Source organism: Silene latifolia, chromosome X (assembly GCF_048544455.1).
Source record: "Silene latifolia isolate original U9 population chromosome X, ASM4854445v1, whole genome shotgun sequence".
Lineage (NCBI taxonomy): Eukaryota > Viridiplantae > Streptophyta > Magnoliopsida > Caryophyllales > Caryophyllaceae > Silene > Silene latifolia.
This window is the reverse complement of record NC_133537.1, coordinates 318,055,052-318,073,970: the sequence shown is the minus strand read 5'-3', so window position 1 is coordinate 318,073,970 and position 18,919 is coordinate 318,055,052.

Genomic DNA, 18,919 nt, shown 5'->3' with positions numbered 1-18,919 from the left:
TTTAATTACAAAAACTTATGCTTATTTTTACGCATTTGAAACAAATAACTATTTTTGTAATTTTTTTTACAATATACGGAGTAACAATTTAAACGGAGTAAAAAATTTAAAGAATAAAAAAGTGAAAAGCACACACTGATTTTAATAATATGAGTAAAATTTGCATATATTTTAAATATAAAATTTACGATATGTAAGATACATATGTTGGACTAATGAGATAATAATGAATAAAATACATTTGGTCCAACTATAAAAGCTGCAGTGTTTGGTAAGATACTATGACACATAAATGGAAGATGATACACATACACATCGTGTACAAATCTTTTGTACACAGACCAATAGCTACTTGACATGTGGCAAATCATAGTTATTTAGGTTAGATTAATTTAGGGTTAGGTTAGTCATTTTGCAAATATAGTTAACTAATTTATGGTTAGTTTTTTTATGGATAGTTTTTGTTTATGGTTAGTTCTTTTTTTTTTTTTATGGTTAGTGTTTTTTTATATTTCATTTATTTTTCTAAATTCCCAATTTAGATTCAACGATTTTAGGGATTGATTAAAGGAATTTAGGAATTACTTTGTTTTTTCTGATTTAGTATTTTTTTTATAATTGATTTACTAGTTTTCTTGCCTGTGCGTTGCACGGATATTAAAATAATGTGTGATAAATTTCACAGTAAAATGGAATATAGACATATAGTACATCGTTCATGTCTAAGATTTTACGTATGCCGCATGACCAACAAATAATTCTCATTAACATAATATGGACATAAGAATAAAATAATGTTTGATTAATAAAATACTTTTTTTTAGGAAAATAAAATCAACGGAAAATTCACGTGGTACCCTCAAACTTCGCCATTGAATTCCGATCTAAGAGTTATGCGCAATTGAGTTTTTTTATAACCACAAAAAGGGCATGTTGTACATGAAAATCAAACATTAAGGGTATCATGTACATAAACTTAAAAAGTTGGGTACCACGTGCAAAATGACAAAGTTCAAGGGTACCACGTGAATTTTCCGTAAAATCAATATGAAGTTTTATATATATGATACTTGGACTGATAGTTTTTAGAATTTGTTCACTAATACCTGATTGTTTTTCAATTGGTCAAGGAAAACAATAATATCTACTCTGCATAATCAACTCAATGATGCAACAAATTTCCTTGTTTCGAATAACAATAATAATTTAATCATTGCTGGATCAAATTGTAATTATGTAAAAACATTTAGAGGTAGTTAGAATGTTATATCTCCCGGTCAAACTATAGAAGTACGTTTGAATGTGAACCAAATTCCGACGCAATACTACATGGCTAGGGCTGCTTATGACCCCTCCTCTCTATAGCAATAGTCTTGACCCCCATCTTCTCATTTGAAACAAAATCTTTCACGCAGACCCCTATTTTTCTTCCCTATTCACACACATGATCTAAAACAATCTCATCCCTTGAAAGATCGATCCTTGTCTCCGAAACTTATCTCAAGTTTATCCAACCAAGTGAAAAACTAAAACCCTACTTCTAGAAAAATCCACCATCCAATGAAAACTAACCCTTGCTCTCGACAATGTTGTTTTTTTAGGAAAATAAAACCAATATGAAGTTTATATATATGATAATTGGGACTAAGAGCTTTTAGATTTTGTTCGTTAATACCTGTTTGTTTTTCAATTAGTCAAGGAAAACAATAATATCTACTTTGCATAATCAACTCAATGATGCAACAAATCTCCTTCTTTAAAATAACATCCATAATTTAATCATTGTTGGGTCAAATGGAAGTTACGTAAAAATATTTACAGGTAGTTAAATGTTATACCTCCCGGTTAAACTATAGACGTACCTTTGAATGTGAACCAAATTCCAACGCAATACTACATGGCTGAGGCTGCTTATGACACCCCCTATAACAACAGTCTTGCTCCCCTTCTTCTCATTTGAAATAAAATCCTTCATGCAGACCCCTATTTTTCTTCCCTATTCACACACATGATCTGAAACAATTTCATCACTTGAAAGATTGATCCTTGTCTTCGAAACTTCTGTCAAATTTTTCCAACCAAGTGAAAAACTAAACCTCTACTTGTAGAAAAATCCACCATCCAATGGAAACTAACCCTTGCTCTCGACAATGTTAATAGAATTAAAATTTTACTTTAATTTGGATTGATGGGGTCAAGATTAAGTTTATCAGTATGATCTTTTGAGGTTTCTTGTTGTTATTCATGTTACCTATATGTTTTAATGCAAGCGATATTTTGCTGATAAATAACCTTATTTATTATCACTATTCTCGTTAAACTCATCACCCTCCACAAACGCACCCTCTCTCCACCCCACTAATTTAACCGCAAAACAAAACATCAGCCACTGTGATTAATTCTTACTACTTGAAACAGCCTCCAATCCACTACCAAGATCACTACCTTTCTGCCACGTTTTACATCTAAGAAGTGATAAATCACATTCACCTCCATGAAACACCAATCTTTACTCCAGATGATATGGATCCTCGTCTCCCTTATCGAAGACAATTTATTTTGTCCTTCAACAAAGAAAAGTTTAAGAAGCAATCTTCCCTCTTATCTCTCTCCCTTTCCCTTCCTAGTCTTTTTCTCGTCCACTCCCCTACCTCCATTCCATATACTCAAACAAAGTGTTTGGGTATTATGTTTGTAAACTGAATAAGTTTGACTATTAAATATATACACAAACTTTGCTATTTATTTCATTTTGCATAAATAAATCTTACTACCTATATCTCATTTTTATTGTCATTTTTTCTTCAAATTTTATTATCTCATAATTATTATCCCCTTTCTAGACCTAGTAAGGAAAAACTTTAGTCAACCAACTCGTCGCAATCAACCGCATTCCCACTCGAAACAACCTTTAGCCCACTACTTAATCCCTTCAGTTCACACACATAAAACGGTCTAGAATGCAAAGCTTTCATCTATCTCTTGAAAAGTCCATCTAACTAACAGAAAACTAACCGCTACTTTCTGAACTTCATTATTTTATCCCGTAAAGATTAAGTTGAACATGACAAAAAAAATGCAGACACTTAGATTTTGTTTGATAACGACAGATTGAACTTTTTTTTTTAGCATTTTGAGAGGTTTTACACTATTTAAATAACAAATGTGCTATTTTGAGGGTTGATCTCTACATATTGAAATAGTAGATTGTGGTGTAATTTCCCGTTTTACAACTGTGGACATGGCCCATAGGCCGGTCTGTGGATTTGGGCCACCTACCGATCTGCGGTCACGGGCCACCTGCACGCCAGGTCAATCTATGGACATGCAGCGGTCTTTTGAAAGTCACGCTCGGCGGCGTAAAGATGCTTCGACCGGATCGCTTTAGATCGGACGGTTTTGTCTCGGTAAAGGTCTCGAAACGATATAGAGATGTTCGGAATCGCCACCAAGCATTTGTGGGATTCTTGGAACCCGTTCAAATCCACTTTATACCTCGGTCAAACGAAGCACAAAGCAGGGTTTGACATAGGTACTAAAGATAAGTACTCGTCCCCCTTTTAGCATTCTATGCCTAAAATGACTCTCATACGCCCTGGATAAGTCCATCCACTATCCAAAGGTTCTGAGTAAGGGGTGAGGGTACGTATTGGGAAGCCCTTTAATCGGACACCCAATCCCGCATGCGTTAGCGGCCTCTACTGATCGATCGTGGTTGTTTAAGTGCAAGAGTTGATAAAATGGTAAATGCATGAATGCACATCCAAAAGTTTAACCTAACATGTGAGAGCTTTCTATGTCAGTTGATTTAATTCAAGTATCTAGTATAAGATGTCAAGTTGGATTTAGGTTGATTTACATGTGAAAACGGAAATTAAACATCTATTTACCAAATTCGGATTATGATGCTTAACACGATCCATTTATTTGAAAAAGGGTGTCAAATGACAAAGTGTAAAAACACGTAAACTTGTCAATCTGAACCGTCATGTATACGGGTTAACCGTAGTCGGGATCGTCCTAGACAAGTACCAAAACAGGACAGAACAGTGCCAGACAGCCCCTTTGGGGCGCGAGCCTATTGGCGAGGTAAGGGGCTCTGCCCAGATTTTAAAATATGAAAACATGAGCCTCTTGTGGCGCGAGCCAAGAGTGCGTCTCCTAGTTGTAAAAAAAGGTTGTTTAAAACGTTGTTGAAAAGGTTATTTAAAACCGTATTTGTAATGAATGTTTGCAAGCATGATTTGCATGACTCGGAATAATTACTATTATGTTAGTAATATTCGTTGTCGGATTTGCAAGTTTGAAAAGCATAGTTTACAAAGAAAAATGTAAAATGTTTGATTTGAACTAATCATGTTAAGTTCATTTCTTTGTAATTAGTCAAGTTTGTCATCATGCTCGGGTTAAACCGACATGGTATAAAGAACCAAGGATGATTATGAATTATGAATAATATATTTACAAATGTAAACAAATGAGAAAAATGGTAAATAAAATAAAAAGGGGGTTAAAATACCCATTAAAATTTAATTAACCAGCAATATCATCGAGTCACGGAATAAACCGTCATGGTATAAAGAACCAAGGATGATGTTGTTTTATGGTTAAAACGTTTATCATAAAAATGATTTGAAACATTTGAAACGGTAGAAACCGATTACAAATAAGAAATGAAATAAAGAGGAAAGACGAGAACAATCACGGTTGAGTCTGACCTGGACACCCATAAGAGGCGCGAGCCTCCCTGCATAGCAAGGAGCTCCTGTCTCAGGCCAAAACTCGGTTTTGGCTCGTCTAACCTATATTTGAATCGTGTTATGCATTGTTCATGCATATAAACTCATAAAAACATTAAAGACATGAAATAAATAAGATATTTACACCCTCAAACTTACGTGTATTGATGTTTGCGAAGTAGACGACTTTAGAGACGGTTTTCTCGTTGTGACTAATCGCGATCAAAGAAGTTTAAAAAGGTGCCTTAAAAAGGATTTAGTTTTGAAAATAAGTTGAAAATATGTTAATTAAAACATGTTGATTGATGAATTGAGTTGGTCAAATGGGTCGGTCGAATGCACAGCGACGGTACCAAACAAAATGTGTAAGGCTTGTGTTTACGATCGGTAGGTCGTAAACACGTGTCGATTTTGTGACTTAGGAAGTCGGGTCTAGAAGTTTAAGGGAGAAGGAGGGGGCGGACTCTCGCGTGAATATTATTGTGTGTGATGGTGGGTGTTTATAGAGAAATGTGGGATAGTAGGTCAGTTGAGTTTGCTTGGAGGCTAAGCAGACACCCCATTGAGGCGCGAGCAAGCCTGCTATGCAATGGGGTGCCCTGTCCTTTTCAATTTGGACGTGGCCAATTCTCCATCCATGGTTTGGTTGGTTTGATATGTGGTATTCATATAGGATGTCGTGTAACAATGTGGGCATCTAATAAGATGATTTTGTTGTTACTTGAGGTAGGTGTTTTGTGTGCTTGACTCGGGTTTGACCTGTGTGAGTCGGGATTTGAATTTCGAGTCGGTTTTTGGCCCGGTGTCGGTTTTGACTCTAATTAGGGTCATTTTAATGGAAATGACATGATAAAGACATTCATGGCATTATTTTTGTCATTCGAGATTTGGGTTGACTCGAGTTGCGGGTTTCTGAGTCGGTTTTGGGTCCGGAGACGGTTTTAACTCTAAATAGTATTATTTTAATGCAAATGAAGTTAGAAAACCATTTATGAAATCATTTTTCATATCCAAGTAGTGCATTAAACCGTCTTATGTATAGCCAATCCACACACGCATATCAAAAACACGTTATAGTCCGATCATCATCGGGTGGTTTTTGGAAGGTGCGATATCGGGTATCTCTGAGCCCCGGTTTGACTGAGGCTTGGACAGGGCGAAAGTCAAAGTATGATCTCCAGGTCAATCGAAGATTATAACCTGAAGACCATTGCGACGTCGAGGCGACTCAAAAAGGTTTGAGCCAAGGACCTGCCGTCGGGAAGGGCGACGTCGAGGCGACTCGGAGATTCGAGTCAAGGACCTGCCGTCGGGAACATTTTAGAGTCTTTTGACTTTCGGTTCGGGTCATTAAAAGTCCATTAGACTACGTATAAAGGCTCGCCGGCCATAAGAAGGTATCATACCTGGGGCATCTTCGGGATATGTCCTTGAATCTTTTGCGCGCAAAGGCTCGCCAGCCAGTGTTGAAGGTGGTGCGTTTTGAGGGTCGTCAGCCATAGGAAGGAGTCATACCTGAGGAATCTTCGGGATATGTCCTTAAATTTCTTCTTGTGCGTGTGCAAAAGCTTGCCAGCTGTGATAAGGAGTCGTACCCGAGGCATCTTCGGGATACGTCCTTGAGTTGTACCTTGTTTGCAGACAAAGGCTCGCCAGCTTGTGAAAAGGAGTCGTACCCGAGGCATCTTCGGGATATGTCCTTGAGTTGTATCTTGTTTACGGACAAAGGCTCGCCAGCCATGGTGGTCGAAAGATCGACTGTGACATCCATTTGAAATCGGCACTCGCTGGGGAGTTAGAAACTTCTCAGGACTCGCCGGGTATATGAGTTGCTGCTCGCTGGGAGGTAGCGTATGCCATGTAATCGACGGGGTTAAAGCCCTTGGACTTGATGGGTCGCCGTTTGTTGGAAAGAACCCAGTACTCAATTGGAGTGAGTTTGTCTTCTCAAGATTATCTGCATGGTTAGTGACCACACAAATCCGCAGTCGCATAGACAAGCACATTGAATGCAAGCATATAGGCACATAAGCATGTGAGCAGTTAGCATATAAGCAACTAGCATGTAATATCTCACGCGAAGGGAGATAGAATTTTTGAATGTTGTGAAGCTTAAAGGCGAGTCTTGTTACTCGTAGATCCGTGATTTGATAGATTGGAGACATGTGACCGTTGGGACACTGACTCACATAGACGCATACTGACAGACTGACAAATGGGCAATCGTGAACGTGATGCCAACTCAGTATTGACACGACACGGGGGTGACTCTGACAGACTTTGCACCTGTGTGTGCAACCCTTTAGCCCAGAAAAGGTGATAACGCGTATCAAATTCCTGAGGTAGAAGGTCCGCTCGGCTGGGGAACATGAATTGATTATCTTCTCCAGACATCTTTGCCTCTGTTTGCTTGTTTGAGATCGCTTCTCGAGGTATGATGATTCGGAGAGCGGAACCAAGACCTTATCAACGTCCGAACCGAGCACTAGGCTAAAGGTGGTTTATTTTGGACTGTAGTTGAGACTCAGAAGATGCTTGTGGATAAAGGACGGGTGGCGTCTTGAAAGAGAAGCCCCCAGAGTGAGAAGGTGGGAATTTGACAAAATAAGGAATGAGCGACGTCTTAAGGAAGAAGCCCCCAGTAAAGAGGTATAAGATTAAATTTTGCAGCTGGGTGGGCTACTTTTGAGGATTGATGGTGATGGTTGAGATTGAAATTGGTGTGCGGTTGTGTCCTTGTTGGGGGTCTGCCTACGTATTCGCGTGTTTGCGAAATCAAACCAGATCGTAGTTCTGAGCTGGTTATTGAGGATTGGAAATGTTGTGAAAGGAGTATACGGTTGTGCCCGTGTAATAGGACTGCCTACGTATTCGCGTGTGTGCGAAATCAAACCAGATCGTAGTTCTGAAATGGTTATTGAGGATTGAAAATTGGAAATGTTTTGAAAGGGATGTGCGGTTGTGTCCTCGTAATAGGACTGCCTACGTATTCGCGTGTTTGCGAAATCAAACCAGATCGTAGTTCTGAGCTATGTGTCTAAGCGAGTTGTTAGGACCTTAAAGTGATTTTGAGGGGTATGGTTGTGTCCTTGAAGGACTGCCTACGTATTCACGTGATGTGAAATCAAACCAGATCGTAGTTCTGAATGTGTGCCTAAACGAAATGTTAGGACCTTAAAATGTGAGGGTCACGGTGGTAAATTCCGCTTGGTGACTCGAGAAATGTGTGCCTAAACGAGTTGTTAGGACCTTAAAGTGTGTGGGTCACGACGGTAAACGCCGTTTGGTGACTCGAAAGTTGATTGGAGAGAAATACCTCTTGATCATGAATCAAAGAGGCATAGCTTGTGAAAATGTTTCTTTTTGTGTGAGCACACTAAAAAGTGGACTCTAAGAAAGCAATGTTTTTTTTTGAAGACTCCGAATCTGAGTCAAAGTGAAAATGGCTTCGCCATTTTAGAATGTGAAGCTTGGTAAAAAAGGTTTGTTTCACATATAAAAATATGGAGTTTGTATTTTGTGATGTTTAGACCGATGGGTTACGGCTTGTAATGTGGTGCGGAATGGGGTCTCCGACTTGATGTGTCCTGAGCACGAAATGGTTGGTAAATAATGTGGGATCAGATTTCCATGTCTGGACCTTAAAGGTTAAGGTGCGATATTATGAGCTTGAGGGGAATCCTCAGAAGCCTAGATAGTTCTCCTTATAACAGTCTCTAAAAGGACTTAAGGGTGAAGCAATGTTGGTCATGATCTTTGAGGGCAATCCCCAGGATCCTAGACAGGTCTCCCTGTAATAGTCTGTAGAAGGACTTAGGGGTGAAGCAGTTTTGGTTGAGGTTTTAGTGTTTGGTGTTTTGGACTTGTCGGTCCGGAGTTTGGTGTGTTGGACTTGTTGGTCCTGGGCTTTGGACTTGTTGGTCCTGGACTTGGTGTTTTGGACTCATGGGTCCCAGGCTTTGGACCTGTTGGTCCTGGACTTGGTGTTTTGGTGTTGGACTCGTTGGTCCGAAGTTTGAAAGGTGACGGTTTTTAAATCCGTCATTTCAGTCTTTATGAAGATAACGAATTTGAATTCTGTTATTTCATTTTCTTGAAAAGTGACGGTTTTGAATTTCGTCATTTGAAATTGTGGGAAAATAGCGAATTTGGATTTCACTATTTCGTTTTTGTTTGAAAAGGGCGGTTGTAATTCCGTCGTGTGGGGTTGTGAGAAAATAACGAATTTGAATTTCGGTATTTCAATTTTGTTTGAAAAGGACGGTTTTTAAATCCGTCGTTTGACATTGTGGGAAAATAGCGAATTTGAATTTTGCTATTTTTTTTTTGATTTGAAAGTGACAGTTTTATTTTCCGTCGTTTGAAGTTTGTGAAAATAGTGAATTTGAATTTCACTATCTTGTTTTTTTTTTTGAAAAGGACGGTTTTAATTTCCGTAGTTTGAAATTTGTGAGAATAGTAAATTTGAATTTCACTATCTTGTTTTTTGATTTGAAAGTGACGGTTTTATTTTCCGTCGTTTGAAATTTGTGAAAATAGTGAATTTGAATTTCACTATCTTGTTTTTTGATTTGAAAGTGACGGTTTTATTTTCCGTCGTTTGAAATTTGTGAAAATAGTGAATTTGAATTTCACTATCTTGTTTTTTGATTTGAAAGTGACGGTTTTATTTTCCGTCGTTTGAAATTTGTGAAAATAGTGAATTTGAATTTCACTATCTTGTTTTTTGATTTGAAAGTGACAGTTTTATTTTCCGTCGTTTGAAATTTGTGAAAATAGTGAATTTGAATTTCATTATCTTGTTTTTTTATTTGAAAGTGACGGTTTTATTTTCCGTCGTTTGAAATTTGTGAAAATAGCGAATTTGAATTTCACTATCTTGTTTTTTGATTTGAAAGTGACGGTTTTATTTTCCGTCGTTTGAAATTTGTGAAAATAGTGAATTTGAATTTCACTATCTTGTTTTTGTTTTGGCATTAGCCTTGGCTTTCGCTTTGGCTGAATAGATGTTGGCTAGGGCCTTCGATTTTAGCCTATCGCTTTGACTTTGGGTAAATGGATGTTGGCTTGGGCCTTTGATTTTGGCCTTGAGCTTTGGCTTTGGGTGAATGGCTATTAGCTTGTGCCTTTGATTTTGGCCTTTCGCTTTGGCTTTTGATTTATTGGTTCTTTGCCGTCCTTCGTTCGAGGAAGGTAGAGGTGCAGACAGGGATGTGCCCGTTGGTGAGAGGTTGATTCTTGGTCTTGGGATGTTTTTGTGGGGAAATGGGCTTGCCTTCCCTCATTGATCATGAACAAGGAGATGTTCTGGTTTGTTATCTAGGTTCGTCATGGGATCCCTTTGATAGAAGCTCGTTCTAAATTGGGTGCTAATGAAAAGTTTCTATTGCCAGACATGGAATAGGTAAAGAGAATGGACACGGAGTTTCGAGTCCTCTGCTTACTCGGTACGGAACGTCATTCGAGTGTACTCACATTGAATTGGAACATATTGTTCATTTTAAATCAATTCTCAAATCAATTCTCGTTGTCAACGGGAAATGGTAAAGAGGAGAATATATGACAGCTGGAAATTGTGCTTTTATTTAGATAAATAAGATGTTAGCACAGACTCGTTGAATACATGTGACTCATGGGGGACAGCCCCCAGTTGTCGTTTAGGAATAAAAGGACAGACGCTAGGATAAATATGAGAAAGCCTAAGACTCGGAATCAGACTCAGACTTAATCGTAGATACGAACTCCTAATCATCAATTTCCTCCTCAAAGGTCTCTTTCGCAGCATCCAGCGGCTTGATTGTCTGGTTTTGAACATTGACCCACTTGAGCACTTCACTCTCGTTGTTGGGGATGATATGAGGACAACAGTCCATGAGGCTTTTATCTCCTTGCAAAAAGAGATGTTCATGAGGGTTATTTTCATCACTTGGTTGGCATAGGGATGAAGCTACCAGTTCATTGTTGTCGATCATATTTTGAATAGCATGTTTCAGTTTGAAGCATGTTTCCGTATCATGACCTTTTCCTTGATGATATTGGCAATATGAATTGTCGTCCCAAAAACGGCTTTTCTTGCATTCAGACGGGTCCGAGGTGGACCCGATTGGTTGGAGCTTCCCTTCAGTCATGAGCTTTTGAAGAGTTGCGGCATAGGTTGTGTTGAGACTAGTGAATGTCCTTTGAGAACGTTCAACCTTGCTATTTGACTTTAGACATTCAGGAGGATTGTCCTGACTGAGATGTGCAATTATGATTTTGCCAGCTTCAATCATATCTTGAATGGCATGCTTGAGTTTGAAACAGGTTTCGGTGTCATGGACCTTGCCTTGATGGTATTGGCAATAGACATTATCATCCCAGAATCGGGGTCTTTTGTGTTCGGGTTTGTCCGGAGTCGGACCAATGGGTTGGAGCATTCCTTCTGAAGCAAGTATCTCCAGAGTGGTGCCATATGTTATTCCCAGATCTGTGAATACCCTTTGATGTTTTCCAATGGTTCCCACATTGGTGTTTTTTGGGGTGTTTTAGTGAGTTTTGTTTTTGTTTTTGTCAATCCTGGGCGGAAGCAGGATTTGGTCGTTGTCAATGGGAAGTTTTTGGGATGTTGCTTGGTATTTTGAAAGGATATTTGTTGAGGTGATTTCATGTTCTTTGTTGGTAGGTTCGTGGATGTGGGAACCAACGGATGACTCCTCATTTTCAACAGTTGTTGGTCGGTGAACGGAGGGTCGGTTTTCTCCTTGATGGTTAGGTTCATTTTCAGTACTACCAAACCTCTTCTCCAAATTAGCCACCCGAGTGTTCAAATCATTGATAGCCACTTGCAGCTTTGAGAATATGTTGTTGATGGAGACGGAGAGCATCATTATACCGCTTTGTATTCCATCCTCATCAATTGCATGAATTTTCTCATCGTCAAGAGAAATGAGGTGAGAGCAGTCTAGGGAAGATTCCTGACTGTGTCCAACTGGGTTTTCTGGAGGGTTGATTTTGTTGTTTGTTTGGGGAGGTAATGGTAACTCGCCCTTTTCGATCATATCAAGGATGGCGCCTTTTAGGGAGAGACACATTTCAGTGTCATGTCCGCGGCCTTGGTGATATTTACAGAACAGTTTTCCGTCCCATCTTCGTCCTCGCTTGTTTGGAAGAGGGTCTGGAGTTGGACCAATTGGTTGAAGTTTTCCTTGGGAGGTTAGCCTTTCCAAGGCTGTGGCATAAGGCATACCCAGATCAGGGAAGGACCTATAAGGTCGTCTGGTTTTGGTTTGGTCGTTGGCCAGTAGCCGCCTTTCAAGGAGCTTAACCCTTTGCTCAATATCAGAAGAGAGAAAATTCTCAGTTGCCATTTTTTCCTCAACCTGGGAGAGACGAGTGCTCAAGTTTTCCACGGTAGCTAGGAGTCGAAGGACCATGTCAGCAGGAGTTATGGTGGATGCAGATGGATCAGCTTCTTGAGTTCCTGGTTGGCAATCGATGGCACGATAGGCATTATAACTTGTCTTGGCAAGGTATTGCACAAACAAAGGCAAGTGCGACACATATGTATAAAAGACAAATACGTCGTGAAGACGGGACGGTGTGACTAAGTTATGAGTTCATTAAAGATCGTGAATGACCTCTCGTTTTTTAACTCTTGATGCATGACGTTGAACTTAGACTCGAGTGTCAACTTTGGCATAGTGATGCCCAGACAGACGACTCTTGACTTAGTTTCGATGTGTGTTGATGGCGTGACGCCATTGGACGAGACATGTACACATGCTTGACCTTTGACCCGTAATGTAGGGGAAATGCGGGTTTAATACCCGAGAGGTTTTGACACTGCTAAGGCCATTGAAGATGTCTCGTCAATTAGGCGACACGACCTAGACCAGAAGGTAGGTACTATCTTCGGCGGGGACTCAACGTTATCGAGATGACTTGACTTGAAATCGACTGGACTCTAATCGACTCGAGGCTGAATCAGAAAGGTGGATTGAAATTTTCGAAAATAGAAATTCTCAAAAAAGATTCATTTGTCGTTTTATGGACGACTTCCGAAGAGTAAGGATCTTCAAAAGTCGGTCAGTTAAAAGGGTTGTCTTAGGTTTGTTTTCAAAAGACAGTTTGAGTTGAAATTGCGCCGGCTCTGAAAACAAAGTGTTGTTTCCAAAGACGGTTTTTGAAATTCCGAATCACGGATTAGAAAATCGAGAATCGAATAATTTGGAATCGGCATCACAATGGCCATGAAACGGTTAAGTTTGTTATCAAAGGATTTAAAATTGGGTTGAAAATTTGAAAACGGTTACATTTGTTTTCAAAGGTTTGATTTTGAATTGAAATTTGAAAACGGTTAAATTTGTTTTCAAAGATTTTATTTTTGAATTGAAATTTGAAAACGGTTACATTTGTTTTCAAAGATTTGATTTTTGAATTGAAATTTGAAAACGGTTAAATTTGTTTTCAAAGATTTATTTTGAATTTGAAATTTGAAAACGGTTAAATTTGTTTTCAATATTTGATTTTGAAATGAAATCTGAAAACGGTTAAATTTGTTTTCAAAGATTTGATTTCTATTTGAAATTTGAAAACGGTTAGATTTGTTTTCAAATGATTGAGTTTGAATTTGAAAGCTGAAAACGGTTAGATTTGTTTTTAAAGATTTGAAATTGGATTTGAATTTGAAAACGGTTAAATTTGTTTTCAAAGATTTGATTTTGAATTGAAATTTGAAAACGATTAAATTGTTTTCAATGATTCGAAAATGGAAATTACGAGGATTGAATCCGTCATTACGGCGGGTTAGAAAACTGTTTTAACCTTGAAAGAAGGTATGCAAATCAAAAATCGTGAGAATTGAAATTGTCATTACGACGGCTTAGAAAAGCCAAATTTGATTTCGGAGACGAGATTCGAAATTTGGAAAGTTGCATTGGTTAAAATTGTCGTTAAGACGGTTTGAAAAACGTTTTAGTTTGAAAACGGCTTTCGAATTTTGAAAATTCGAGGGTAGAATTCGTCATTACGATGGAGTAAAAGGGCGCTTTGAGAATGCAACGGTTGGCGGCAGACCGAGTTTTAAAACGGCCATTATGACGACGTAAAAGAGGATTTTAAAAAGGTTTGTGAAAACCAAGGTTTGAAATCGTCATTACAACGGTATAAAAAGGTGCATTTGAAATGGTTATAAAAACCGGGTTTTGAAATGGTCATTATAACGGCATAAAAAGGTGCGTAGAAACGGTTGTAAAAACCGGGTTTGAAAATTGTCATTACGACGGCCTAGAAAGGTGTGTTGAAATGGTTGTAGAAAACCGGATTTGAAAATCGTCATTACGACTAGACCTGGCAAACAGATCAGGTCGTGTCGTGTTCGTGTTCGTGTCAACTTTAAACGGGTTACCACTACCCCAACCCTAACCCGACCCAATTACTTAAACGGGTCATTTATCTCAACCCTAACCCAACCCATTTAATTTTTCTATAACCCAACCCGACTTGTTTAACCCATTTATCTTTTAGCAGGTCATGTTTAACCCATTTATCTTTTAGCGGGTCATTTTTAACCACCTAACCCGTTTAACCCAATAAACTATTAAAATAAACCAAACTTTATTAGCCTATTATCCCATAATTAAGGAATAAAAATACATTTTTTAAAGTTGTTTGGGTGGACTATTGACACTTTTAAATAAGCGGGTTATTCGTGTCGGGTTCGTGTCAAAAGAGTTCAACCCTAACCCGACCCATTTAAGTTTCGTGTCGTGTCCGTGTCAACCCAATTACTTAAATGGGTCACAACGTCTTGACCCTAACCCGCTAACTTCGTGTCGGGTTCGTGTCGTGTTTTCAGGTCGTGTAAATAATTGCCACCTCTAATTACGACGGCCTAGAAAGGCGTGCTGAAATGGTTATAAAAACCGAATTTAAAAATCGTCATTACGACGGCCTAGAAAGGCGTTGAAATGGTTATAAAAAACCGAGTTTGAAAATCGTCATTATGACGGCCTAGAAAGGCGTGTTGCGGTCGGCAAAAGACCGAGGTTTGAAATGACCATTATAACGGCGCAAAAAGAGGTGATTTTGAAAGTTTGAAAATGACACAGAAGGACTTATGATCAAGTAGCACATAAGCACTCACAGTTTCATTATATTATGCATTATGCTGACACGGGTTTTGCCTTAGAAGGGTGGGTTACACACCAAGCAATCAAACCCTGATTTTCGAGAGGGATACCAATCCAATAAAATGTGTAAGGAGGGTGCCCTAGCCTCGTGCTCGAAGGTGATGAAAGCTCTTTGACGAAACAGAAATGTGTAACGTCAATGGTATGCTTGACTCAATCGGGATTCGAAACGCGGGGATGAGAAAACTCACGCCGACAAGACGAGCCAATTGGTCGATAAGGGTTAGGTTGTGGTCCCAGACAAGGAACCCGACTTATGACCGTAATATCAATTAATGCACTTTAACGACGACCTCGTTCGATTTTCACCTCTAAGGATCACAAAGACACAAGTGTCCTAGTTTTCCCCAGCGGAGTCGCCAAATTGTGGACATGGCCCACAGGCCGGTCTGTGGATTTGGGACACCTACCAATCTGCGGTCACGGGCCACCTGCACGCCAGGCCAATCTGTGGACATGCAGCGGTCTTTTGAAAGCCACGCTCGGCGGCGTAAAGATGCTTTCGACCGGATCGCTTTAGATCGGTCGGTTTCGTCTCGGTAAAGGTCTCGAAACGATATAGAGATGTTCGGAGTCGCCACCAAGCATTTGTAGGATGCTTGGAACCCGTTCGAATCCACTTTATACCTCGGTCAAACGAAGCACAAAGCAGGGTTTGACATAGGTACTAAAGATAAGGACTCGTCCCCCTTTTAGCATTCTATGCCTAAAATGACTCTCGTACGCCCTGGATAAGGCCATCAACTATCCAAAGGTTCTGAGTAAGGGGTGAGGGTACGTATTAGGAAGCCCTTTAATCGAACACCCAATCCCGCCCGCGTTATCGGCCTCTACTGATCGATCGTGGTTGTTTAAGTGCAAGAGTTGATAAAACGGTAAATGCATGAATGCACATCCAAAAGTTTAACCTAACATGTGAGAGCTTTCTATGTCAGTTGATTTAATTCAAGTATCTAGTATAACATGTCAAGTTGGATTTAGGTTGATTTACATGTGAAAACGGAAATTAAACATCTATTTACCAAATTCGGATTATGATGCTTAATACGATCCATTTATTTGAAAAAGGGTGTTAAATGACAAAGTGTAAAAACACGTAAACTTGTCAATCTGAACCGTCATGTATACGGGTTAACCGTAGTCGAGATCGTCCTAGACAAGTACCAAAACAGGACAGAACAGTGTCAGGCAGCCCCTTTGGGGCGCGAGCCTATTGGCGAGGTAAGGGGTTCTGCCCAGATTTTAAAATATGAAAACATAAGCCTCTTGTGGCGCGAGCAAAGAGGGCGTCTCCTAGTTGTAAAAAAAAGGTTGTTTAAAACGTTGTTGAAAAGGTTATTTAAAACCGTATTTGTGATGAATGTTTGCAAACATGATTTGCATGACTCGGAATAATTACTATTATGTTAGTAATATTCGTTGTCGGATTTGCAAGTTTGAAAAGCATAGTTTACAAATAAAAATGTAAAATGTTTGATTTGAACTAATCATGTTAAGTTCATTTCTTTGTAATTAGTCAAGTTTGTCATCGTGCTCGGGTTAAACCGACATGGTATAAAGAACCAAGGATGATTATGAATTATGACTAATATATTTACAAATGTAAACAAATGAGAAAAATGGTAAATAAAATAAAAAGGGGGTTAAAATACCCATTAAAATGTAATTAACCAGTAATATCATCGAGTCACGGAATAAACCGTCATGGTATAAAGAACCAAGGATGATTTTGTTTTATTGTTAAAACGTTTATCATAAAAATGATTTGAAACATTTGAAACGGTAGAAACCGATTACAAATAAGAAATGAAATAAAGAGGAAAGACGAGAACAATCACGGTTGAGTCTGACCTGGACACCCATAAGAGGCGCGAGCCTCCCTGCATAGCAAGGAGCTCCTGTCTCAGGCCAAAACTCGGTTTTGGCTCGTCTAACCTATATTTGAATCGTGTTATGCATTGTTCATGCATATAAACTCATAAAAACAGTAAAGACATGAAATAAATAAGATATTTACACCCTCAAACTTACGTGTATTGATGTTTGCGAAGTAGACGACTTTAGAGACGGTTTTCTCGTTGTGACTAATCGCGATCAAAGAAGTTTAAAAAGGTGCCTTAAAAAAGGATTTAGTTTTGAAAATAAGTTGAAAATATGTTAATTAAAACATGTTGATTGATGAATTGAGTTGGCCAAATAGGTCGGTCGAATGCACGGCGACGGTACCAAACAAAATGTGTAAGGCTTGTGTTTACGATCGGTAGGTCGTAAACACATGTCGATTTTGTGACTTAGGAAGTCGGGTCTAGAAGTTTAAGGAAGAAGGAGGGGGCGGACTCTCGCGTGAATATTATGGTGTGTGATGGTGGGTATTTATAGAGAAATGTGGGATGGTAGGTCAGTTGAGTTTGCTTGGAGGCTAAGCAGACACCCCATTGAGGCGCGAGCAAGCCTTCTATGCAATGGGGTGCCCTGTCCTTTTCAATTTGGACGTGGCCAATTCTCCATCCATGGTTTGGTTGGTTTGATATGTGGTATTCATATAGGATGTCGTGTAACAATGTGGGCATCTAATAAGATGATTTTGGTGTTACTTGAGGTAGGTGTTTTGTGTGCTTGACTCGGGTTTGACCTGTGTGAGTCGGGATTTGAATTTCGAGTCGGTTTTTGGCCCGGTGTCGGTTTTGACCCTAATTAGGGTCATTTTAATGGAAATGACATGATAAAGACATTCATGGCATTATTTTTGTCATTCGAGATTTGGGTTGACTCAGGTTGACTCGAGTTGCAGATTTCTGAGTCGGTTTTGGGTCCGAAGACGGTTTTAACTCTAAATAGTGTTATTTTAATGCAAATGAAGTTAGAAAACCATTTATGAAATCGTTTTTCATATCCGAGTAGTGCATTAAACCGTCTCATGTATAGCCAATCCACGCACGCATATCAAAAACACGTTATAGTCCGATCATCATCGGGTGGTTTTTGGAAGGTGCAGATATTGGGTATCTACAACAACATTATGACCTTTAATTAATATGTTGTAAGAAAATAAAAATTGATTTTTTTTTTTATTTCTGAGGAAATTAAAGCAAGTTCAAATAAGTTAGCTAAAAGTTATAATTCACAAATTGTACGAAGCAGTATAATCATTTTTTTTCTATTATTAATACGAAATAAATGTTATAAACTTCATGAGAATATTAATGCGGTAGAGAACTATAGAAGAGTTGGCAAGTACGTGACCCCCTTTTAGGTTAAAATTTTTTCATTTATTTTTATATTTTTGCCTAAAGGTGGTCAAAGCATCGTATTATGCATGACAAATATGTCTCACCCTTCCCCAATTCGTATCTCTCCCTAAATTATAGTGTGATGATGTGCTCAATTTACACAAAAAAAACATAGCATCAACAATAATTAGTTTGCTTCATATAATTGAATAGTACGGAGTACCATTTTTTATGCATATAAATTTGTCAGAAGAAAAGCTTGAGAGAGACGGTCTTCAATTCACTATGTTAGGGAAAGACTACTCTTACCCTTTTATGTGTTTTTCAAGACTTTTTTTTTTAATGTTGATTGTTGCTTGAATTGAATCTTAACCTTATATATATTTCAATAATAAGTGTATCTAATTTACCTTGAAGCCTCATTCAAATCTATTTTATTACTCGTGGTACCATTTTTACTTTAAATTATAAAACAATCGCACAATAAAGTTTTTCAAACATTTACTCATTTGTCATAATATGATATTTCGATTCGCAAATTAGCAGCAACTTTCTTTATCTTTTAATACTCCTTGAAAAATAAATATCAAACTTTGTACTTATCAATAATTTGTGAATATTTTATTTAAATTTTGATTAATATACTTTTATATAATGACAAATGAATGTAAATAATATATAATAAATTATCAATAGAAGTTGAAGTGTATTGTGAGGGAAATAACTTTAAAAATGGTAGGAGAAATACATATGACATTTGAAAAATAAACTTCGTATTATG